This window comes from Eucalyptus grandis, chromosome 8 (assembly GCF_016545825.1).
Source record: "Eucalyptus grandis isolate ANBG69807.140 chromosome 8, ASM1654582v1, whole genome shotgun sequence".
Classification (NCBI taxonomy): domain Eukaryota; kingdom Viridiplantae; phylum Streptophyta; class Magnoliopsida; order Myrtales; family Myrtaceae; genus Eucalyptus; species Eucalyptus grandis.
Window position 1 is genome coordinate 8189519 of NC_052619.1, and position 26231 is coordinate 8215749.

Genomic DNA, 26231 nt, shown 5'->3' on the forward strand with positions numbered 1-26231 from the left:
TATTGAATTGAGATGTGTATGGGATAAAGTTTTGGCATGTGTATGACATATGAATTGAGATGCAAGTGTGAATTCCATGTCAAGTGTGATTCGTGTGATACCATGCCAATTGCCATGTTAAATTGAGATAAAGAAATGGTATATGTGGATGATGGTAAATGAGGAAGTGGTTGTGGTGGATGATGATGTATGGTGGCCTAGTGGCGTAATTCCAGAGATTCCCTGGGAGATTCAGGATGCCCGGAATGTGGGGGGCCAGATGTCCGGTTGTATCTTGGATACATGCTCGGAGGTTCCTCGCGATGCCAGGAGTTGGGTGCGGGATGCCTGGCTAGAAGGGTAAAGGCCGGAAGCCCTGTCGGAGGTTTCTGCCCGAAGGGAATGCCTCGTGATGCTAGTTGAGATGCAAGATGCTCGGAATGTGGGGGGCCGGAAGCCCGGTGGCTATGGGGTGGCTGAGTTTGCCGGGAGCCCTATCGGAGGTTTCTGCCTGAAGGGTTGATGATGAGATTGATGAATGGGTGATGTGGTGATCAAAATTGAAAGATAAAGATGAAAATTAAACCATGACATGATGATATGCATGATGATATGCATGATGATGAGGATGATGATGATATATGATGTGATATGATGATCACCCATGGCATGATATGTATGATAATATGCATGATGATATGCATGATGATATGCATGATGGTATGCATGATGATATGCATGATGATGATGAAGATGATATGTGATGTGTTATGATGATCACCCATGATGATATGCATGATGATATGCATGATGATATGCACGATGACGATGATGATGTGTGATGTGACGATGTCATGATAAGGGTGACATGTATGATATAATGATGCCATGATGATTATGGTGATGACATAAGATGATATGATATGCATGATGATAAGGCACGATGATGCATGATTGTATGCGCATGGCTGCAAGGTAAGTTATGCCTGCTATGCATGTATCATGATATGCATGATGCATTGAGTTGTTATTGAATTTCCCTATCTGCTGAGTGGTTGTACTCACCCCTTTTGGGGATAACATTTCAGATTAGCCAATATGTCGCTTCCTGCCGTCACGCGTGGTGTATTCTATGGTCTACCGACTGATGTAGAGGTTGAGTGTACGGAGATAGATTGTCCCTCTGTTCCCGGACTGACTTTTATCCGAGTGTGATGTCTAGTGATGTATGATATCAGCCTGGCTAGGGGCCCTGTCATACAAGAGTTCATTTCTGTGCACGTTCGACGGGATGGAGCTATGCGAGGATCTTTGCCGCCGCCACCACCGATGCACCGGGTTGGGTGTGAGACTGCGCGCGACGAGTAGGAGCTGGATCTCTTTTGATGTAGATAATCGACACTTTCGATGGGGGTTTTGTGCTCGTGTGATGTTGAGGGACGAGGTTTCTTTTTGAAGTTTTAGGCTAGACATGGCTGAGTCCTAGCTTTTCCTTGTTATGTACCGACCCGAGAGTAGTCCCATCTTGAAAATATATGTAAATAATGTGTCGATGTTTGTTTATAAAAATCGATGTTTAGCTGGTGTGTATTTGTATCATGGATTGGTAGGGGGATAGATGGTGATGTTTAATTTGCTTCCGCTATGAGTCGCATTGGGACCGTTTTGTTTCAAAAAAAAAAAAATGTGTCTGCAAATTAGGATGCTTGTTCGAAAGAAAAAGGAAGGTATTAAAGTGTAACATCGGCGCTGGTGACGACTTGCGAAGGGTTCGGGGTGTCACGACGTCTCCTTTTGTGATACCAAAAAGGGCGGCTGTGACACCCCGAACCCTTCGCAGGTCGTCACCAGCGCCGATGTTGCACTTTATTACCTATCTTTTTCTTTCGAACAAGCGTCCTAATTTGCAGACACATTTTTTTTTTTTTAACAAAACGGTCCCAACGCGACTCATAGCGGAAGCAAATTAAACATCACCATCTATCCCCTACCAATCCATGATACAAATACACACCAAACTAAACATCGGGATTTTTATAAACAAACATCGACACATTATTTACATATATTTTCAAGATGGGACTACTCTCGGGTCGGTACATAACAAGGAAAAGCTAGGACTCAGCCACGTCCAGCCTAAAACCTCAAAAAGAGACTCTCGACCCTCAACATCATGCGAGCACAAAACCCCCCCCCCCATCGAAAGTGTCGATTATCTACATCAAAAAGAGATCCAGCTCCTACTCGTCACGCGCAGGTCTCACACCCAACCTGGTGCATCAGGTGGTGGCGGCGGCAACATCCCTCGCATAGCTCCATCCCGTCGAACGTGCACAAAAATGAACTCTTGTATGACAGGGCCGATATCATACATCACTAGACATCGCACTCGGATAAAAGTCAGTCTGGGAACAGAGGGACAATCTATCTCCACACACTCAACCTCTACATCAGACGGTAGACCATAGAATACCCCCCCGCGTGACGGCAGGAAGCGGCATATTGGCTAATCTGAAATGTTATCCCCAAGAGGGGTGAGTACAACCACTCAACAGATAGGAAAATCCAATAACAACTCAATGCATCATGCAAATTACACATGCATTGCAAGCATTACTTACCTTGAAGTCATGCGCACACAATCATGCATCATTATATCAATTCATGATATCATCATCATAGCATCATTTCATCATACATATCTTTGAGCCATATCATATATCATCATCATTATCATTACCATGAATATCATCATGCATAACATATCATAGGTGATCATCATATCACATCACATCCCATCATCATCATGCATATATCATCATGCATATCATGCATATATCATCATGCATATCATATCATGGGTGATCATCATATCACATCACATCTCATCATCATCATGCATATATCATCATGCATATCATGCATATATCATCATCATCATGCATCATCATGCATATATTATCATAGGTGATCATCATATCACATCACATCTCATCATCATCATGCATCATCATGCATATATTATCATAGGTGATCATCATATCATCGTCACATCACACATCATCATCGTCATCGTGCATATCATCATGCATATCATGCCATGGGTGATCATCATATCACATCGTATATCATCATCATCATCATCATCATGCATATCATCCTATCACATCACATATCATCTTCATCATCATCATGCATATCATCATGCATACCATCATGCATATCATCGTGCATATCATCATGCATATTATCATACATATCATGCCATGGGTGATCATCATATCACATCATATATCATCATCATCCTCATCATCATGCATATCATCATGTCATGGTTTAATTTTCATCTTTATCTTTCAATTTTGATCACCACATCACCCATTCATCAATCTCATCATCAACCCTTCGGGCAGAAACCTCCGACAGGGCTCCCGGCAAACTCAGCCATCCAATGGCCACCGGGCTTCCGGCCCCCCACATTCCGGGCATCTCGCATCTCAACTAGCATCACGAGGCATTCCCTTCGAGCAGAAACCTCCGACAGGGCTTCCGGCCTTTACCCTTCTAGCCAGGCATCTCACACCCAACTCTTGGCATCGCGAGGAACCTCCGGGCATGTATCCAAGATACAACCGAACATCCGGCCCCCCACATTCTGGGCATCCTGAATCTCCCAGGGAATTCCAGCAATGCATCTCTGTACATTCCGGCCACATCCTCCACCACAACCTCTTACTCACATATCACTTTCCGCATCATACATTTATTCTCATTATTACATGGCATATGATTCACACACGCATCACAATTCATGATCATATATACACCAATGGCATATAACAATGCATGATAAATTCAATAGAATTCATGGCCAATAAAATAATCCACCTTTATTTTATTATTATCTTATTATTTTTATTATTTTTATTTATTTATTTTCATAAATAAATATTACATTTGATATTTATGGTTTTCCCAAAATCATAATATTCAAACAATCACTAAAAAAATCAATAGGATCACAATTTCATACAAAATTCATGGCCAAATTGAATTTCACATAATTTCACAATTTTCACAAAATAGCACATGATATTCGGATAATGGCCAGAATTGCACAGTTTCCAAATAAATTCGATTAGAATACTCATATGGCCTTCAAAAATTACGAACTTTTACAGGGTGATAGCCAGCACATTTTTGTACACTTGTCATGAAGAACTCTAATCCAAATTATTTTTATATTAATTTATACAACCCCATGAAACTTCTGGAACCACTACCGCGTCGTCCAGAATACACTTCTCCGAAATTTTTAGGTTTCACCCCTCTATTATCTTTCATTTCCTCTGAAATTTGAGTATGTTATGTATCAAGGTGTCCTTTACAAGTTTCATGAATAGATCTAGGTAAAATAACCAAATTATGGTCACCATTTAAGTCCATGAAATCTCGGGTGTCTCGGAATACTTCACCAGAATCATCATTTCCAAGATCTAGCCGATTCACCAAGCTATACTTGTTCATTTATCTTAAAATTTGAGTATGTTGTAGTTTAAGGTGTTACCTACAACTTTCATGCAGACATAGAAGTCAGATTTTTATCACAAACCAACATGCAACCAAGAATCCAACAAGAGGTCAGTGAAAACATCTCATATCTGAGGTCTCCGTATAACAAGGCTTTAACCCCTCAAATCTCCATCATTTTTCACGAAATTTCAGTATGTTATACTACAAGATGTTAGCTACAACTTCCATGAAAACATAGAAGCCAAACTCGGACTCCAAACATGCATGCAAGCTCGAACAAGCTACTGACTTCCACAAACCGAACAAGAACAGTCACACGGTTTGAAAACAACCAACCCTTACCTCGGTTTTTCGCACTTGAAACACCTAAAATCTAGCATGCAACCAACGAAACAAACATGCAAGAGAAGTTAAGGACTCCACTTGCCTCTAAGATGAGCAAACGACGACGAACGGTGGCGGGCCACGGCGATTGGACGGTGAACGAACGGCGGCACCCCTCGGCTCCGCCTCCTCTCCCTCTCGGTTTCTCCCTTTCTCTCGAACTCTCTCTCTCTCTCTCACCCTCTCTCGGCCGAATGAGGCAAAGAACCGGCCATCTCTCTCTCTCCTCATCCCTTTTATACTCCCTTAATCTCATGATTAACAATCATTACTTTGCCTAAAAACTAACCAATGCATGCCATTCCTCCATGCCACTTGTCACATTGGGTTTTCTTTCTTTTATTTGGTTTGGGCTTGGGCTTAGGCCCATCCGGCCATTCCTCCTTGGGCTGGTCGAGCTCCCTCTTGGGCTCTAATCGGGCCGACTAGCTTGGCCCAGCAAGCTTGGGTCCAAGGCCCAATTCCAATTTAACCTCTTTTTCTTTTTCTTTTTTTTTGAAATTCTTCAATAAATATTTTTTTTGAATTCCAAATTTTCATCTTGGCCAAAGTCTTGGGATATTTTAATTATTGAAATTTAAATCATATGGCCAAGCATAGATTATTAATCTATTAAATTTAAATTTCCACAATCACAAGCACAAATCATCAAATTAAAAGACTAATGGCTAAAACATAAGCCATGAAAATTCTACCACCTAATTAAAGACTTTAACACACCTTAAGGCTTGGCTTTGAATTTCTGGGATGCCACAATTCTCCCCACCTTAGAGAAGTTCGTCCTCGAAATTCAAGCACTACTCGTGCCTTCTTGAAATAAATAAGGATATTTTTCCTTTATCTGATCCTCACTTTCCCATGTGGCTTCCTCCACATCATGATGTCGCCATAACACTTTAACTAATGGGATTTTCTTGGTCCTAAGAATTTGCTCCTTTCGATCCAATATCTGCACGGGCTCTTCAATGTACCTTACTTTCTCATCCATTTTGATGGCTTCATGATCGAGTATGTGACCAGGATCCGGCTGGTACTTCCTCAACATCGATACATAAAACACATCGTGCAGATTTTCTAACTTAGGAGGTAACGCTAAACGATAAGCCACATCTCCTATCCTCTCAAGAATTTCAAAAGGTCCAACAAACCTAGGTCTTAGCTTACCCTTCATCCCGAATCGAGATATTCCTTTCATTGGAGATACCTTAAGGAATACATGGTCTCCCACACTAAATTTCGAAGGCCTTCTACGTCTATTTGCGTAGCCTTTCTGTCTACTCTGAGCTGCTCAATCTCAAACACATAGTGATTTCTGGGGAAAAGTTTGAGATTTATACGGATCATAAAAGTTTGAAGTATCTGTTCTCACAAAAGGAGTTGAACATGAGACAAAGGAGGTGGATGGAGTTGTTGAAGGATTATGATTGTGAGATAAGATATCATCCGGGAAAGCGAATAGAGTAGCAGATGCTCTTAGTCGAAAGTCGGCCGTAGAAATTGCTAGTTTGAGAATGGTGGAGTGGAAATTGTTAGAATCTGTAGCAAATTCTGAATTTAAATTGGAAATCGATTGTCTTACTGGCATTCTTAGTGCATTAAGGATTGTGCCAGAGATTATCCAGAAAATTAAAATCCTGCAAGAATCTGACCCAGAGATTTTGAAAGTGAAGAATGCTGTATCTTCAGGGAAAGGATTAGAATTTCAGATCTCTGATGATGGAATAGTAAGATGTCAAGGACGACTTTGTGTTCCCGACAATGAGGAATTGAGGAAGGAAATTCTGTCGGAGGCACATAAGAGTAATTATAGTATCCACCCAGGTAGTACAAAGATGTATAGAAATTTGCGTCAGCAATTTTGGTGGAATGGTATGAAGGCAGATACGGCTAAGTACGTATCTCAATGTTTGACGTGTCAGCAAGTGAAAGCAGAGCATCGTAAACCCGCAGGACTTTTGAGGCCATTGGACATTCCAGGATGGAAATGGGAACATATAACGATGGACTTTGTGCAAGGATTGCCAAGGACATCAAGTAGTCATGATTCAATTTGGGTTATAGTGGATCGTTTGACTAAGTCGGCTCATTTCTTAGCGATTCGCATGGACTACCCAATGGATAAGTATGCGGACATGTATGTAAGTCAAGTGGTATGCTTACATGGTGTTCCAGTGACTATTACTTCAGATCGAGATTCGAGGTTTACTTCTAACTTTTGGAAAAGTCTTCAAGTTGCATTAGGATCTAAGCTTCAGTTTAGTACTGCTTTTCATCCTTAGACAGATGGCCAATCGGAAAGAGTAATCCAGATATTGGAGGATATGTTGAGAGCCTGTGTGATCGATTTCAAAGGAAATTGGGATGAAAGGTTGCATTTGGTAGAGTTTGCCTATAATAATAGTTTTCAGAAAAGTATAGGCATGGCACCTTATGAAGCATTATATGGAAGGAGATGTAGAACTCCTATTTGTTGGAGTGAAGTGGGTGAAAGAAAGTTGACAGGCTCTGAACTGGTACAAGTTACCACTGAAGCTGTCGATATTATCAGAGAAAGACTTAGAACAGCTCAGAGTAGACAGAAAGGCTACGCAGATAGACGTAGAAGGCCTTTGGAATTTAGTGTAGGAGACCATGTATTCCTTAAGGTATCTCCAATGAAAGGAATATCTCGATTCGGGATGAAGGGTAAGCTAAGACCTAGGTTTGTTGGACCTTTTGAAAATCTTGAGAGGATAGGAGATGTGGCTTATCGTTTAGCGTTACCTCCTAAGTTAGAAAATCTGCACGATGTGTTTCATGTATCGATGTTACCTCCTAACATTGAAGAGCCTGTGCAGATATTGGATCGAAAGGAGCAAATTCTTAGGACTAAGAAGATCCCATTAGTTAAAGTGTTATGGCGACATCATGATGTGGAGGAAGCCACATGGGAAAGTGAGGATCAGATAAAGGAAAAATATCCTTATTTATTTCAAGAAGGCGCGAGTAGTGCTTGAATTTCGAGGACGAAATTCTCTAAGGTGGGGAGAATTGTGGCATCCCAGAAATTCAAAGCCAAGCCTTAAGGTGTGTTAAAGTCTTTAATTAGGTGGTAGAATTTTCATGGCTTATGTTTTAGCCATTAGTCTTTTAATTTGATGATTTGTGCTTGTGATTGTGGAAATTTAAATTTAATAGATTAATAATCTATGCTTGGCCATATGATTTAAATTTCAATAATTAAAATATCCCAAGACTTTGGCCAAGATGAAAATTTGGAATTCAAAAATATTTATTGGAGAATTTTAAAAAAAAAGAAAAAGAGGTTAAATTGGAATTGGGCCTTGGACCCAAGCTTGGTGGGCCAAGCTAGTCGGCCCATTAGAGCCCAAGAGGGAGCTCGACCAGCCCAAGGAGGAATGGCTGGATGGGCCTAAGCCCAAGCCCAAACCAAATAAAAGAAAGAAAACCCAATGTGACAAGTGGCATGGAGGAATGGCATGCATTGGTTAGTTTTTAGGCAAAGCAATGATTCTTAATCATGAGATTAAGGGAGTATAAAAGGGATGAGGAGTGAGAAGATGGCCGGTTAGCCATTGTGTTCGTCCAAAGAGAGTGCGAGAGAGAGAGAGATTTCGAGAGAAAGAGGGAGAGGCCGAGAGGAAGAGGAAGGAGGGAGCCGTTCGTTCGCCGTCCGATCGCCGTGTCCCGCCGCCGTTCGTCGTCGTTTGCTCATCTTAGAGGCAAGTGGAGTCCGTAACTTCTCTTGCATGTTTGTTTTGGTGATTGCATGTTCGATTTTAGGTGTGATTTGTGCGAAAAACCGAGGTAAGGGTCGGTTGTTTTCAAGCTGTGTGACTGTTCTTGTTCGGTTTGTGGAAGTCAGTAGTTTGTTTGAGCTTGCCTGTGTGTTTGGAGTCCGATTTTGGCTTCCGTGTCTTCATGAAAGTTGAAACTAACATCTTGTAGTATGACATACTGAAATTTCGTAGAAAACGATGGAGATTTGAGGGGTCAAAAGTTCTATCATACGGAAACTCCAGATCTGCGAAATCTTCACTGACCTCTTGTTGATTTCTTGATTGCATGTTGATTTCTGTTGGAGTCTCACTTCGTTGTCTGCATGAAAGTTGTAGGTAACATCTTAAAATACAACATACTCAAATTTTAAGAGAAATGAACGAGTATAGCCTAGTGAATCGTCTAGATCTTGGAGATGATTGATTCTGGTGGTGTGTTCCGAGACACCCGGGACTTGATGGACTTAAATGGTGACCATACTTTGGTTATTTGACCTAGATCTCTTCATGAAACTTGTAAAGGACACCTTGGTTCATAACATACTAAAATTTCAGAGTAAACGAAAGAGAATAAATGGGTGAAATCTAAAAATTTCGGAGAAGTGTATTCTGGACGACGCGGTAGTGGTTCCAGAAGATTCGTGGGGTTGTATAAATTAATCTAAAACGAATTTGGCATAGAGTTCTTCATGAAAAGTGCACGAAAATGTGTTGGATATCACCCTGTGAAATTTTGTAATTTTTGAAGGCCATATGAGTATTTTAATCGAATTTATTTGGAAACTGTGCAATTCTGGTCATTATCCGAATATCATGTGCTAATTTGTGGAAATTGTGAAATTATGAGAAATTCAATTTGGCCATGAATTTTGTATGAAATTGTGATCCTATTGATTTTTTTAGTGATTGTTTGAATACTATGATTTTGGGAAAATCATAGATATTAAATTTAATATTTATTTATGAAAATAAATAAATAAAATAAAATAATAAAATAATAATAAAATAATAATAAAATAAAATGGATTTTTATTTGGCCATGGATTCAATTCTATTTGTGTGGCATATGTGTGATGAGGTCTTTGCACATGTATTGGATTGAGATGTATATGTGATAAAGTCTTGGTATGCGTATGACATGGTCCTTGTACATGTATTGAATTGAGATGTGTATGGGATAAAGTTTTGGCATGTGTATGACATATGAATTGAGATGCAAGTGTGAATTCCATGCCAAGTGTGATTCGTTTGATACCATGCCAATTGCCATGTTAAATTGAGATAAAGAAATGGTATATGTGGATGATGGTAAATGAGGAAGTGGTTGTGGTGGATGATGATGTATGGTGGCCTAGTGGCGTAATTTCAGAGATTCCTTGGGAGATTCAGGATGCCCGGAATGTGGGGGGCCGGAAGCCCGGTGGCCATGGGATGGCTGAGTTTGCCGGGAGCCCTGTCGGAGGTTTCTGCCCGAATGGTTGATGATGAGATTGATGAATGGGTGATGTGGTGATCAAAATTGAAAGATAAAGATGAAAATTAAACCATGATATGATATGCATGATGATATGCATGATGATGATGATGATGATGATGAGATGTGATGTGATATGATGATCACCTATGATAATATATGCACGATCATGCATGATGATGATGAGTTGTGATGTGATATGATGATCACCCATGATATGATATGCATGATATGCATGATGATATGCATGATGATGATGAAGATGAGATGTGATGTGATATGATGATCACCTATGATATGATATGATGATGATATATGCATGATATGCATGATGATATATGCATGATGATGATGGGATGTGATGTGATATGATGATCACCTATGATATGATATGCATGATGATATGCATTGAAATGATAATGATGATGATATATGATATGGCTCGAAGATATGTATGATGAAATGATGCTATGATGATGATATCATGAATTGATATAATGATGCATGGTAGTGTGCGCATGGCTTCAAAGTAAGTAATGCCTGCAATGCATGTGTAATTTGCATGATGCATTGAGTTGTTATTCGATTTCCCTATCTGCTGAGTGGTTGTACTCACCCCTTTTGGGGATAACATTTCAGATTAGCCAATATGCCGCTTCCTGCCATCACACGTGGTGTATTCTATGGTCTACCGTTTGAGGTAGAGGTTGAGTGTACAGAGATAGATTGTCCCTCTGTTCCCGGACTGACTTTTATCTTAGTGCGATGTCTAGTGATGTATGATATCGGCCTGGCTGGGGGCCCTGTCATACAAGAGTTCATTTCTGTGCACGTTCGACGAGATGGAGCTATGTGAGGGATGCTGCCGCCGCAACCACCTAAAGCATCGGGTTGGGTGTGGGACCTGCGCGCGACGAGTAGGAGCTGGATCTCTTTTGATGTAGATAATCGACACTTTCGATGGGGGGTTTTGTGCTCATGTGATGTTGAGGGTCGAGGTTTCTTTTTGAGGTTTTAGGCTGGACATGCCTGCGTCCTAGCTTTTCCTTGTTATGTACCGACCCGAGAGTAGTCCCATCTTGAAAATATATGTAAATGATGTGTCGATGTTTGTTTATAAAAATCCTGATGTTTAGCTGGTGTGTATTTGTATCATGGATTGGTAGGGGGATAGATGGTGATGTTTAATTTGCTTCCGCTATGAGTCGCGTTGGGACCGTTTTGTTAAAAAAAAAAAATGTGTCTGCAAATTAGGACGCTTGTTCGAAAGAAAAGAAAGGTAATAAAGTGCAACATCGGCGCGGTGACGACTGCGAAGGGTTCGGGGTGTCACGGCCGCCCTTTTTGGTATCACAAAAGGAGACATCGTGACACCTCGAACCCTTCGCAAGTCGTCACCAGCGCCGATGTTACACTTTAATACCTTCCTTTTTCTTTTGAACAAGCGTCCTAATTTGCAGACACATTTTTTTTTTTTTTGAAACAAAATGGTCCCAACGCGACTCATAGTGGAAGCAAATTAAACATCACCATCTATCCCTCTACCAATCCATGATAGAAATACACACTAGCTAAACATCGGGATTTTATAAACAAACATCGACACATTATTTACATATATTTTCAAGATGGGACTACCCTCGGGTCGGTACATAACAAGGAAAAGCTAGGACTCAGCCACGTCCAGCCTAAAACCTCAAAAAGAGACTCTCGACCCTCAACATCATGCGAGCACAAAAACCCCCCCATCGAAAGTGTCGATTATCTACATCAAAAGAGATCCAGCTCCTACTCGTCGCGTGCAGGTCTCACACCCAACTGGGTGCATCAGGTGGTGGCGGCGGCAGCATCCGTCACATAGCTCCATCCCGTCGAACGTGCACAGAAATGAACTCTTGTATGACAGGGCCCCCAGCCAGGCCGATATCATACATCACTAGACATCGCACTCGGATAAAAGTCAGTCCGGGAACAGAGGGACAATCTATCTCCGTACACTCAACCTCTACATCGACGGTAGACCATAGAATACACCACGCGTGACGGCGAGGAAGCGACATATTGGCTAATCTGAAATGTTATCCCTAAAAGGGGTGAGTACAACCACTCAAAGAGATAGTGAAATCAATAACAACTCAATGCATCATGCATATCGTCATACATACATAGCAGGCATAACTTACCTTGCAGCCATGCGCATACAATCATGCATCATCGTGCCTTATCATCATGCATATCATATCATCTTATGTCATCACCATAATCATCATGGCATCATTATATCATACATGTCACCCTTATCATGACATCGTCACATCACACATCATCATCGTCATCGTGCATATCATCATGCATATCATGCCATGGGTGATCATCATATCACATCGTATATCATCATCATCATCATCATCATGCATATCATCATGCATATCATCCTATCACATCACATATCATCTTCATCATCATCATGCATATCATCATGCATACCATCATGCATATCATCATGCATATCATCATGCATATTATCATACATATCATGCCATGGGTGATCATCATATCACATCATATATCATCATCATCCTCATCATCATGCATATCATCATGCATATCATCATGTCATGGTTTAATTTTCATCTTTATCTTTCAATTTTGATCACCACATCACCCATTCATCAATCTCATCATCAACTCTTCGGGCAGAAACCTCCGACAGGGCTCCCGGCAAACTCAGCCATTCCATGGCCACCGGGCTTCCGGCCCCCCACATTCCGGGCATCCTGAATCTCCCAGGGAATCTCTAGAATTACGCCACTAGGCCACCAGACATCATCATCCACCACAACCACTTCCTCATTTACCATCATCCACATATACCATTTCTTTATCTCAATTTAACATGGCAATTGGCATGGTATCAAACGAATGACACTTGACATGGAATTCACACTTGCATCTCAATTCATATGTCATACACATGCCAAAACTTTATCCCATACACATCTCAATTCAATACATGTACAAGGACCATGTCATACGCATACCAAGACTTTATCACATATATATCTCAATCCAAGTACATGTCCAAAGACCTCATCACACATATGCCACACAAATAGAATTGAATCCATGGCCAAATAAAAATCCATTTTATTTTATTATTATTTTATTATGATTTTATTATTTTATTATTATATTTATTTATTTTCATAAATAAATATTAAATTTAATATCTATGATTTTCCCAAAATCATAGTATTCAAAAAATCACTAAAAAAATCAATAGGATCACAATTTCATACAAAATTCATGGCCAAATTGAATTTCTCCTAATTTCACAATTTCCACAAATTAGCACATGATATTCGGATAATGACCAGAATTGCACAGTTTCCAAATAAATTCGATTAAAATACTCATATGGCCTTCAAAAATTACAACATTTCACAGGGTGATAGCCAACACATTTTCGAGCACTTTTCATGCAGAACTCTATGCCAAATTATTTTTATATTAATTTATACAACCCCACGAAACTTCTGGAACCACTACCGCGTCGTCCAGAATACACTTCTCCGAAAGTTTTATATTTCACCCATCTATTATCTTTTGTTTCCTCTGAAATTTTAGTATGTTATGTACCAAGGTGTCCTTTACAAGTTTCATGAAGAGATCTAGGTCAAATAACCAAATTATGGTCACCATTTAAGTCCATCAAGTCTCGGGTGTCTCGGAATACTTCACCAGAATCATCGTTTCCAAGATCAAGCCGATTCACCAAGCTATACTTGTTGATTTCTCTTCAAATTTGAGTATGTTGTAGTTTAAGGTGTTACCTACAACTTTCATGATGACAACGAAGTGAGATCTCCAACAGAAATCAACATACAATCAAGAAATCAACAAGAGGAAAGTGAAGATTTCGCAGATCTAGGGTTTCCGTATGATAGAACTTTTGACCCCCCAAATATCCATCGTTTTCTACGAAATTTCAGTATGTCATACTACAAGATGTTAGCTTCAACTTTAATGAAGAAACCGAAGCCAAAATCCGACTCCAAACACACATGCAAGTTCAAACAAGCTACTGACTTCCACAAACCGAACAAGAACAGTCACACGGCTTGAAAACAACCGACCCTTACCTCGGTTTTTCACACAAATCACACCTAAAATCGAACATGCAATCACCAAAAAAAACATGCAAGAGAAGTTACGGACTCCACTTGCCTCTAAACCGTACTAGCGACGAGCACACAGTGGCGAATCGAGTGACACACGGGCGGACGGACGGCGAGCGAACAGCGGCACCCCTCGGCTCCGCCTCCTCTCCCTCTCGGTTTCTCCCTTTCTCTCGAACTCTCTCTCTCTCTCACCCTCTCTCGGCCGAATGAGGCAAAGAACCGGCCATCTCTCTCTCCTCATCCCTTTTATACTCCCTTAATCTCATGATTAACAATCATTGCTTTGCCTAAAAACTAACCAATGCATGCCATTCCTCCATGCCACTTGTCACATTGGGTTTTCTTTCTTTTATTTGGTTTGGGCTTGGGCTTAAGCCCATCCGGCTATTCCTCCTTGGGCTGGTCGAATTCTCTTCTTGGGCTCTAATGGGCCGACTAGCTTGGCCCACCAAGCTTTAGGCTAATGGGCACATGGCCCATTTCCAATTTAACCTCTTTTTCTTTTTTTCTTTTTTGAAATTCTTCAATAAATATTTTTTTTGAATTCCAAATTTTCATCTTGGCCAAAGTCTTGGGATATTTTAATCATTGAAATTTAAATCATATGGCCAAGCATAGATTATTAATCTATTAAATTTAATTTCCACAATCACAAGCACAAATCATCAAATTAAAAGACTAATGGTTAAAACATAAGCCATGAAAATTCTACCACCTAATTAAAGACTTTAACACACCTTAAGGCTTGGCTTTGAATTTCTGGGATGCCACAATTCTCCCCACCTTAGAGAATTTCGTCCTCGAAATTCAGGCACTACTCGCGCCTTCTTGAAATAAATAAGGATATTTTTCCTTTATCGATCCTCACTTTCCCATGTGGCTTCCTCCACATCATGATGTCGCCATAACACTTTAACTAATGGGATCTTCTTAGTCCTAAGAATTTGCTCCTTTCAATCCAATATCTGCACAGGCTCTTCAATGTACCTTACTTTCTCATCCATTTTGATGGCTTCATGATCGAGTATGTGACCAGGATCCGGCTGGTACTTCCTCAACATCGATACATGAAACACATCGTGCAGATTTTCTAACTTAGGAGGTAACGCTAAGCGATAAGCGACATCCCCTATCCTCTCAAGAATTTCAAAAGGTCCAACAAATGTAGGTCTTAGCTTACCCTTCATCCCGAATCGAGATATTCCTTTCATTGGAGATACCTTAAGGAATACATGGTCTCCCACACTAAATTCCAAAGGCCTTCTACGTCTATCTACGTAGCCTTTCTGTCTACTCTGAGCTGCTCTAAGTCTTTCTCTAATAAGTTCAACAGCCTCGGCGGTAACTTGTACCAGTTCAGGTCCTGTCAACTTCCTTTCACCCACTTCACTCCAACAGACAAGAGTTCTACATCTCCTTCCATATAATGCTTCATAAGGTGCCATGCCTATACTTTTATGAAAACTATTCTATAGGCAAACTCTACCAAATGCAACCTTTCATCCCAATTTCCTTTGAAATCAATTGCACAAGCCCTTAACATATCCTCTAATATCTGGATTACTCTTTCCGATTGACCATCTGTCTGAGGATGAAAAGCAGTACTAAATTGAAGCTTAGATCCTAATGCAACTTGAAGACTTTTCCAAAAGTTAGAAGTAAACCTCGAATCTCGATCTGAAGTAATAGTCACTGGAATACCATGCAAGCGTACCACTTGACTTACATACATGTCCGCATACTTATCCATTGGGTAGTCCATGCGAATCGCTAAGAAATGAGCCGACTTAGTCAAACGATCCACTATAACCCAAATTGAATCATGACTACTTGATGTTCTTGGCAATCCTTGCACAAAGTCCATCGTTATATGTTCCCATTTCCATTCAGGAATGTCCAATGGTCTCAAAAGTCCTATGGGTTTACGATGCTCCGCTTTCACTTGCTGACACGTCAAACATTGAGATACGTACTTAGCCGTATCTGCCTTCATACTATTCCACCAAAATTGCTTACGCAAATTTCTGTACATCTTTGTACTACCTCGGTGGATACTATAATTACTCTTATGTGCCTCCGACAAAATTTCCTTCCTCAATTCCTCATTGTCGGGAACACAAAGTCGTCCTTGACTTCTTACTATTCCATCATCAGAGATTTGAAATTCTGATCTTTTCCCTCAAGATACAGCATCTTTCACTTTCAAAATCTCTGGGTCAGATTCTTGCAGGATTTTAATTTTCTGGATAATCTTTGGCTCAATCCTTAATGCACTAAGCATGCTAGTAAGACAATCCATTTCCAATTTAAATTCAGAATTTGCTACAGATTCTAACAATTTCCACTTCGCCATTCTCAAACTAGCTATTTCTACGGCCGACTTTCGACTAAGAGCATCTGCTACTCTATTCGCTTTCCCTGGATGATATCTTATCTCACAATCATAATCCTTCAACAACACCATCCACCTCCTTTGTCTCATGTTCAACTCCTTTTGTGAGAACAGATACTTCAAACTTTTATGATCCGTATAAATCTCAAACTTTTCCCCATACAAATAGTGTCTCCATATCTTCAAGGCAAACACTATAGCTGCTAGCTCTAAATCATGCGTCGGGTAATTTAGCTCATGGGGCTTCAATTGTCCGGACGCATAGGCTACAACCTTGGCATGCTGCATCAACACACATCCTAGTCCTTTGTAAGATGCATCACTATACACTATGAAACCATCGGGTCCAGTAGGTATAGTCAGAACTGGAGTCGAAGTCAATTTCCTTTTGAGCTCCTGAAAACTCCTTTCACATTCTCCATTCCATTCAAATTTCACATTCTTTCGAGTCAATTTGGTTAAAGGTCCTGCCAGTCTTGAAAATCCTTCAATGAACCTTCTATAATAACCGGCCAGTCCTAAGAAACTTCGTATCTCAGTAGGTGTCGTCGGTCTCGGCCAATTCACTACCATTTCAACTTTTGCTTTGGGTCTACTTTGCAATTCCATTTCCGACACCACATGTCCTAGAAATATTATCCGGTCCAACCAGAATTCACACTTATTAAACTTAGCATACAACTTATGCTCTCTCAAAGTCTGCAAAACTATTTTCAAATGCTGCTCATGCTCTTTAGGCCCTTTTGAATATACCAGAATATCATCAATAAAAACAATCACAAACTGGTCTAAATAAGGCTGAAATATTCTATTCATCAAATCCATGAATGCGGCAGGTGCATTAGTCAATCCAAATTGCATAACAAGGAACTCATAGTGTCCATAACGAGTCCTAAACGCAGTCTTAGGAATGTGCTCCTTCTTAATTCTCAACTGATGGTATCCCGACCTCAAGTCAATCTTCGAAAAGACCGAACTCCCTGGAGTTGGTCAAACAAGTCATCAATTCTAGGCAAAGGATACTTATTCTTAATGGTCACCTGATTCGACTACCTATAGTCAATACACAAGCGCATCGATCCATCTTTCTTTTTCACAAACAAGACCGGTGCACCCCAAGGTGAAACACTTGGTCTAATGAATCCTTTGTCGAGCAACTCCTGCAGTTGTACTTTCAACTCCTTTAATTCAACTAAAGCCATCCTATATGGGGCTTTTGATATAGGTCCTGTTCCAGGCATTAATAAAATTTCAAATTCAATCTCCCGCTCTGGCAGCAATCCAGGCAATTCCTCAGGAAATACATCTTGAAATTCGTTAACCACACGAACTTCCTCAAGATTAGGCTCCTTCCTTGCATAATCTCTAACTATGGCTAGGTACCCTTGACATCCTTTGTCAAGTAACTTACAAGCTCCTACTACCGAAATAAGCACTACAGGCAATTGGGTTTGACCTCCTAAAAATTCACAACTAGACTAATCAGGTAAAACGAATTGAATCACCCTTCTATAACAATCCATTCTAGCCCGATACTTACGAAGCCAGTCCATTCCTATAATAACATCAAAATCATACATAGCCATTACAACCAAGTCTATTTCCATGTCCTTTCCTCCCATGGATATCTTACAATTCCCACACACCACCGTAGACAATACCATATCCTTTAAAGGCGTGGAAACACAAAGAGGCGTCTCAAGAGGCATAACTTCTATCTTATACAAACATCTATATCTTTCAGACACAAACGAATGCGTTGCACCCGTGTCAAACAATGCATATGCCTTTTCACCATTAATAAGAATCGTACCTGAGATAACATTTTTGGAAGCTTCCGCTTCCTCCTGGGTAATCGCATACACCCTTCCTTGTGCAGGCGGTCTCTGAGGATTTCCTTGCGGGTTCGACCTAACAGCACTCCGATATCCCTGTCGCACCGAGCCAACACTCACTTGCGGCCTCTCTTGTGGGCAATTCCTCCTAAGATGACCTACTTGTCCATAGCCAAAACACTTCTGTTGTCCCGTACAGGGTCCTGAGCCATGACGTCCATTACACTTCTGGCAGACACCAGGCTGATAGGGTGCTTTCCCTATATTCAGACCACTCCTTGCCCCTCCAAAATTTCCAGAATTACTCTTCTTCTTCACATTCCAGGTCTGACCTTGACCAGAATAAGGTCTCTTCCCTTTTCTCATATCACTAAAATTCAACGGTTTCTTAAACTCCGACCTTTCTCTCAACAGCTCATGCTCCACTAATCTGCGCCCTTTCATAAATCTCATTATAATCTCTAATATTCAAAGGCACCAGTTGCTTCCTAATGTCAGTCCTCAATCCTTTTAGGAATCTCTTAGCCTTCTCTTCCTGATCCTCAATCAATTTAGGAGCATATCTAGACAATTAAGAAAATCTAGCCTCATACTGATCTACAGTCAACCCCTTTTGTTCTAGCTGAACAAATTCAGTAATCTTCCTATCCTTAGCACAATCAGAGAAATGCTTCCTATTGAAAGCTCTAACAAACTCCTCCCAGCTCACATTAGTACCTGGTGGAAAGATTATGTCCTTCGAATTCCTCCACCAAAACTTCGCATTTCCCTCCAATTAGTACTCTGCTAACACTATTTTCTCAGCATCGGTGCAGTCCAACAGCCGGAAAATTCGTTCCATTCCATCAATCCAATGCTCTGCCTCCTCAGGACTTCCCATTCCATTAAACTTAAGTGGCTTCAGCTTCAAAAACTGCTCCACTAGTCCTTGAGTACGGCGTTCTGCTCCGGGCTGTTGCTGCGCCTACCTCTCCATCAGATTTCCAATATTGGCTAATGCCTGCAGGATATCTTCCATTCGGGGTTCAGCCCTTGCAGCTGAGGCTTCAGCCCTCGATGGATGAGCACTTCCAGCTCGCACAATGACCTTCCTGCAATTTCCAAGCATTGCCTCAGGAATAATCTGAGACTCACTGCCTCCACTCAAAGCAACTACTACTACTACATAAGTAACATATACATGTTACTGGCACCTAAAGGCAATCCAAAATAAACTACTAGGGATCTACGAGTGAATACCCATCACCCGTTATTCAATTATTTCATTTTTAGATCCTATGGTGTGCATTGTAATCATGTTCCTCAATTCCCAAATGAGACTCCTTATCACTCCACCTACAACCATTCGCTCTGATACCAAAAAGGGCGGCTGTGACACCCCGAACCCTTCGCAAGTCGTCACCAGCACCGATGTTACACTTTAATACCTTCCTTTTTCTTTCGAACAAGCGTCCTAATTTGTAGACACTTTTTTTTTTTTAACAAAACGGTCCCAACGCGACTCATAGCGGAAGCAAATTAAACATCACCATCTATCCCCCTACCAATCCATGATACAAATACACACCAGCTAAACATCGGGATTTTATAAACAAACATCGACACATTATTTACATATATTTTCAAGATGGGACTACCCTCGGGTCGGTACATAACAAGGAAAAGCTAGGACTCAGCCACGTCCAGCCTAAAACCTCAAAAAGAGACTCTCGACCTTCAACATCATGCGAGCACAAAAACCCCTCCATCGAAAGTGTCGATTATCTACATCAAAAAGAGATCCAGCTCCTACTCGTCGCGCGCAGGTCTCACACCCAACCCGGTGCATCAAGTGGTGGCGGCGGCAGCATCCCTCGCATAGCTCCATCCCGTCGAACGTGCACAGAAATGAACTCTTGTATGACAGGGCCCCCAGCCAGGCCGATATCATACATCACTTGACATCGCACTCGGATAAAAGTCAGTCCGAGAACAGAGGGACAATCTATCTCCGTACACTCAACCTCTACATCAGACAGTAGACCATAGAATACACCATGCGTGACGGCAGGAAGCGACATATTGGCTAATCTGAAATGTTATCCCTAAAAGGGGTGAGTACAACCACTCAGCAGATAGTGAAATCCAATAACAACTCAATGCATCATGCATATCGTCATACATACATAGCAGGCATAACTTACCTTGCAGCCATGCGCATACAATCATGCATCATCGTGCCTTATCATCATGCATATCATATCATCTTATGTCATCACCATAATCATCATGGCATCATTATATCATACATGTCACCCTTATCATGACATCGTCACATCACACATCATCATCATCATCGTGCATATCATCATGCATATCATGCCATGGGTGATCATCATATCACATCGTATAACATCATCATCATCATCATCATGCATATCATGCCATGGGTGATCATCATATCACATCGTATAACATCATCATCATCATCATCATGCATATCATCATGCATATCATCATGGGTGATCATCATATCACATCACATATCATCTTCATCATCATCATGCATATCATGATGCATACCATCATGCATATCATCATGCATATTATCATACATATCATGCCATGGGTGATCATCATATCACATCATATATCATCATCATCCTCATCATCATGCATATCATCATGCATATCATCATGTCATGGTTTAATTTTCATCTTTATCTTTCAATTTTGATCACCACATCACCCATTCATCAATCTCATCATCAACCCTTCGGGCGAAAAACCTCCGACGGGGCTCTCGGCAAACTCAGCCATCCCATGGCCACCGGGCTTCTGGCCCCCCACATTCCGGGCATCTCGCATCTCAACTAGCATCACGAGGCATTCCCTTCGAGCAAAAACCTCCGATAGGGCTTCCGGCCTTTACCCTTCTAGCCAGGCATCCCGCACCCAACTCCTTGCATCGCGAGGCATTCCTTTCGGGCAAAGACCTCCGACAAGGCTTCCGGCCCCCCACATTTCGGGCATCCTGAATCTCCCAGGGAATCTCTGGAATTACGCCACTAGGCCACCAGACATCATCATCAACCACAACCACTTCCTCATTTACCATCATCCACATACACCATTTCTTTATCTCAATTTAACATGGCAATTGGCATGGTATCAAACGAATCACACTTGACATGGAATTCACACTTGCATCTCAATTCATATGTCATACACATGCCAAAACTTTATCCCATACACATCTCAATTCAATACATGTACAAGGACCATGTCATACGCATACCAAGACTTTATCACATATATATCTCAATCCAATACATGTGCAAAGACCTCATCACACATTTGCCACACAAATAGAATTGAATCCATAGCTAAAAAGAAATCCATTTTATTTTATTATTATTATATTATTTTATTATTATATTTATTTATTTTCATAAATAAATATTAAACTTAATATCTATGATTTTCCCAAAATCATAGTAATCAAACAATAACTAAAAAAAATCAATAGGATCACAATATCATACAAAATTCACGGCCAAATTGAATTTCTCATAATTTCACAATTTTCACAAATTAGCACATGATATTCGGATAATGACCAGAATTGCACAGTTTCCAAATAAATTCGATTAAAATACTCATATAAACTTCAAAAATTACGAAATTTCACAAGGTGATAGCCAACACATTTTCGAGCACTTTTTATGCAGCACTCTAAGCCAAATTATTTTTATATTAATTTATACAACCCCACGAAACGTCTGGAACCACTACCGCGTCGTCCAGAATACACTTCTCTGAAATTTTTAGATTTCACCCATCTATTCTCTTTCGTTTCCTCTGAAATTTTAGTATGTTATGTACCAAGGTGTCTTTTACAAGTTTCATGCAGAGATCTAGGTCAAATAACCAAATTATGGACACCATTTAAGTCCATCAAATCTCGGGTGTCTCGGAATACTTCACCAGAATCATCGTTTCCAAGATCTAGCCGATTCACCAAGCTATACTTGTTCATTTCTCTTCAAATTTGAGTATGTTGTATTTTATGGTGTTACCTACAACTTTAATGAAGTCAACAAAGTGAGATCTCCAACAGAAATCAACATGCAATCAAGAAATCAACAAGAGGTCAGTGAAGATTTCGCAGATCTAGGGTTTCCGTATGATAGAACTTTTGACCCCGCAAATATCCATCGTTTTCTACGAAATTTCAGTATGTCATACTACAAGATGTTAGCTTCAACTTTAATGAAGAAACCGAAGCCAAAATCCGACTCCAAACACACATGCAAGTTCAAACAAGCTACTGACTTCCACAAACCGAACAAGAACAGTCACACGGCTTGAAAACAACCGACCCTTACCTCGGTTTTTCGCACAAATCATACCTAAAATCGAACATGCAATCACCAAAACAAACATGCAAGAGAAGTTACGAACTCCACTTGCCTCTAAATCGTACTAGCGACGAGCACACAGCGGCGAATCGAGCGGCACACGGGTGGATGGACGGCGAGCGAACGGCGGCACCCCTCGGCTCCGCCTCCTCTCCCTCTCGGTTTATCCCTTTCTCTCGAACTCTCTCTCTCTCTCACCCTCTCTCAGCCGAATGAGGCAAAGAACCGGCCATCTCTCTCTCCTCATCCCTTTTATACCCCCTTAATCTCATGATTAACAATCATTGCTTTGCCTAAAATCTAACCAATGCATGCCATTCCTCCATGCCACTTGTCACATTGGGTTTTCTTTCTTTTATTTGGTTTGGGCTTGGGCTTAGGCCCATCCGGCCATTCCTCCTTGGGCTGGTCGAATTCTCTTCTTGGGCTCTAATGGGCCGACTAGCTTGGCCCACCAAGCTTTAGGCTAATGGGCCCAAGGCCCATTCCAAGAATTAACCTCTTTTTCTTTTTTTTCTTTTTTTTGAAATTCTTCAATAAATATTTTTTTTGAATTCCAAATTTTCAACTTGTCCAAAGTCTTGGGATATTTTAATTATTGAAATTTAAATCATATGGCCAAGCATAGATTATTAATCTATTAAATTTAAATTTCCACAATCACAAGCACAAATCATCAAATTAAAAGACTAATGGCTAAAACATAAGCCATGAAAATTCTACCACCTAATTAAAGACTTTAACACACCTTAAGGCTTGGCTTTGAATTTCTAGGATGCCACAATTAAAAAGGGCGGCTGTGACACCCCGAACCCTTCGCAACTCGTCACCAGCGCCGATGTTACACTTTAATACATTCCTTTTTCTTTCGAACAAGCGTCCTAATTTTCAGACACATTTTTTTTTTTTTTTAACAAAACGGTCCCAACGCGACTCATAGCGGAAGCAAATTAAACATCACCATCTATCCCCTACCAATCCATGATACAAATACACACCAGCTAAACATCGGGATTTTATAAACAAACATCGACACATTATTTACATATATTTTCAAGATGGGACTACTCTCGGGTCGGTACATAACAAGGAAAAGCTAGGACTCAGCCACGTCCAGCCTAAAACCTCAAAAAGAAACCTCGACCCTCAACATCATGCGAGCACAAAAACCCCCCATCAAAAGTGTCGATTATCTACATCAAAAGAGATCCAGCTCCTACTCGTCGCGCGCAGGTCTCACACCCAACCCGGTGCATCAGGTGGTGGCGGCGGCAGCATCCCTCGCATAGCTCTATCCCGTCGAACGTGCACAGAAATGAACTCTTGTATGACAGGGCCCCCAGCCAGGCCGATATCATACATCACTTGACATCGCACTCGGATAAAAGTCAGTCCGGGAACAGAGGGACAATCTATCTCCGTACACTCAACCTCTACATCAGACGGTAGACCATAAAATACACCACGCGTGACGGCAGGAAGCGGCATATTGGCTAATCTGAAATGTTATCCCCAAAAGGGGTGAGTACAACCACTCAGGAGATAGGGAAATCCAATAACAACTCAATGCATCATATCATCATACATGCATAGCAGGCATAACTTACCTTGCAGCCATGCGCATACAATCATGCATCATCGTGCCTTATCATCATGCATATCATATCATCTTATGTCATCACCATAATCATCATGGCATCATTATATCATACATGTCACCCTTATCATGACATCGTCACATCACACATCATCATTGTCATCGTGCATATCATCATGCATATCATGCCATGGGTGATCATCATATCACATCGTATAACATCATCATCATCATCATCATCCATATCGTCATGCATATCATCATGGGTGATCATCATATCACATCACATATCATCTTCATCATCATCATGCATATCATGATGCATACCATCATGCATATCATCATGCATATCATCATGCATATTATCATTCATATCATGCCATGGGTGATCATCATATCACATCATATATCATCATCATCCTCATCATCATGCATATCATCATGCATATCATCATGTCATGGTTTAATTTTCATCTTTATCTTTCAATTTTGATCACCACATCACCCATTCATCAATCTCATCATCAACCCTTCGGGCAGAAACCTCCGACAGGGCTCTCGGCAAACTCAGCCATCCCATGGCCACCGGGCTTCCGGCCCCCCACATTCCGGGCATCTCGCATCTCAACTAGCATCACGAGGCATTCCCTTCGAGCAAAAACCTCCGACAGGGCTTCCGGCCTTTACCCTTCTAGCCAGGCATCCCGCACCCAACTCCTTGCATCGCGAGGCATTCCTTTCAAGCAAAGACCTCCGACAAGGCTTCCGGCCCCCCACATTCCGGGCATCCTGAATCTCCCAGGGAATCTCTGGAATTACGCCACTAGGCCACCAGACATCATCATCCACCACAACCACTTCCTCATTTACCATCATCCACATACACCATTTCTTTATCTCAATTTAACATGGCAATTGGCATGGTATCAAACGAATCACACTTGACATGGAATTCACACTTGCATCTCAATTCATATGTCATACACATGCCAAAACTTTATCCCATACACATCTCAATTCAATACATGTGCAAATACCTCATCACTCATATGCCACACAAATAGAATTGAATCCATGGACAAATAAAAATCCATTTTATTATTTTATTATTTTATTATTTTATTTATTTATTTTCATAAATAAATATTAAATTTAATATCTATGATTTTCCCAAAATCATAGTATTCAAACAATCACTAAAAAAATCAATAGGATCACAATTTCATACAAAATTCATGGCCAAATTGAATTTCTCATAATTTCACAATTTCCACAAATTAACACATGATATTCGGATAATGACCAGAATTGCAGAGTTTCCAAATAAATTCAATTAAAAAACTCATATGGCCTTCAAAAATTACGAAATTTCACAGGGTGATAACCAACACATTTTCGTGCACTTTTCATGCATAACTCTAAGCCAAATTAGTTTTAGATTAATTTATACAACCCCACGAAACTTCTGGAACCACTACCTCGTCGTCCAGAATACACTTCGCCGAAATTTTTAGCTTTTACCCCTCTATTCTCTTTCATTTCCTCTTAAATTTGAGTATGTTATGTATCAAGGTGTCCTTTACAAGTTTCATGAAGAGATCTAGGTCAGAAAACCAAATTATGGTCACCATTTAAGTCCATCAAGTCTCGGGTGTCTCGGAACACACCACCAGAATC

At 40.7% G+C, this 26231-nt stretch overlaps 1 protein-coding gene across 1 annotated transcript in view; it reads left to right on the plus strand.

Annotated features, from left to right (window-relative positions):
• The window catches only part of LOC104422702 (receptor-like protein EIX2), a 72424-nt gene that overhangs the window by 43642 nt on the left and 2551 nt on the right, over positions 1 to 26231 (plus strand). The gene's annotated exons all lie outside the window — the stretch shown is intronic.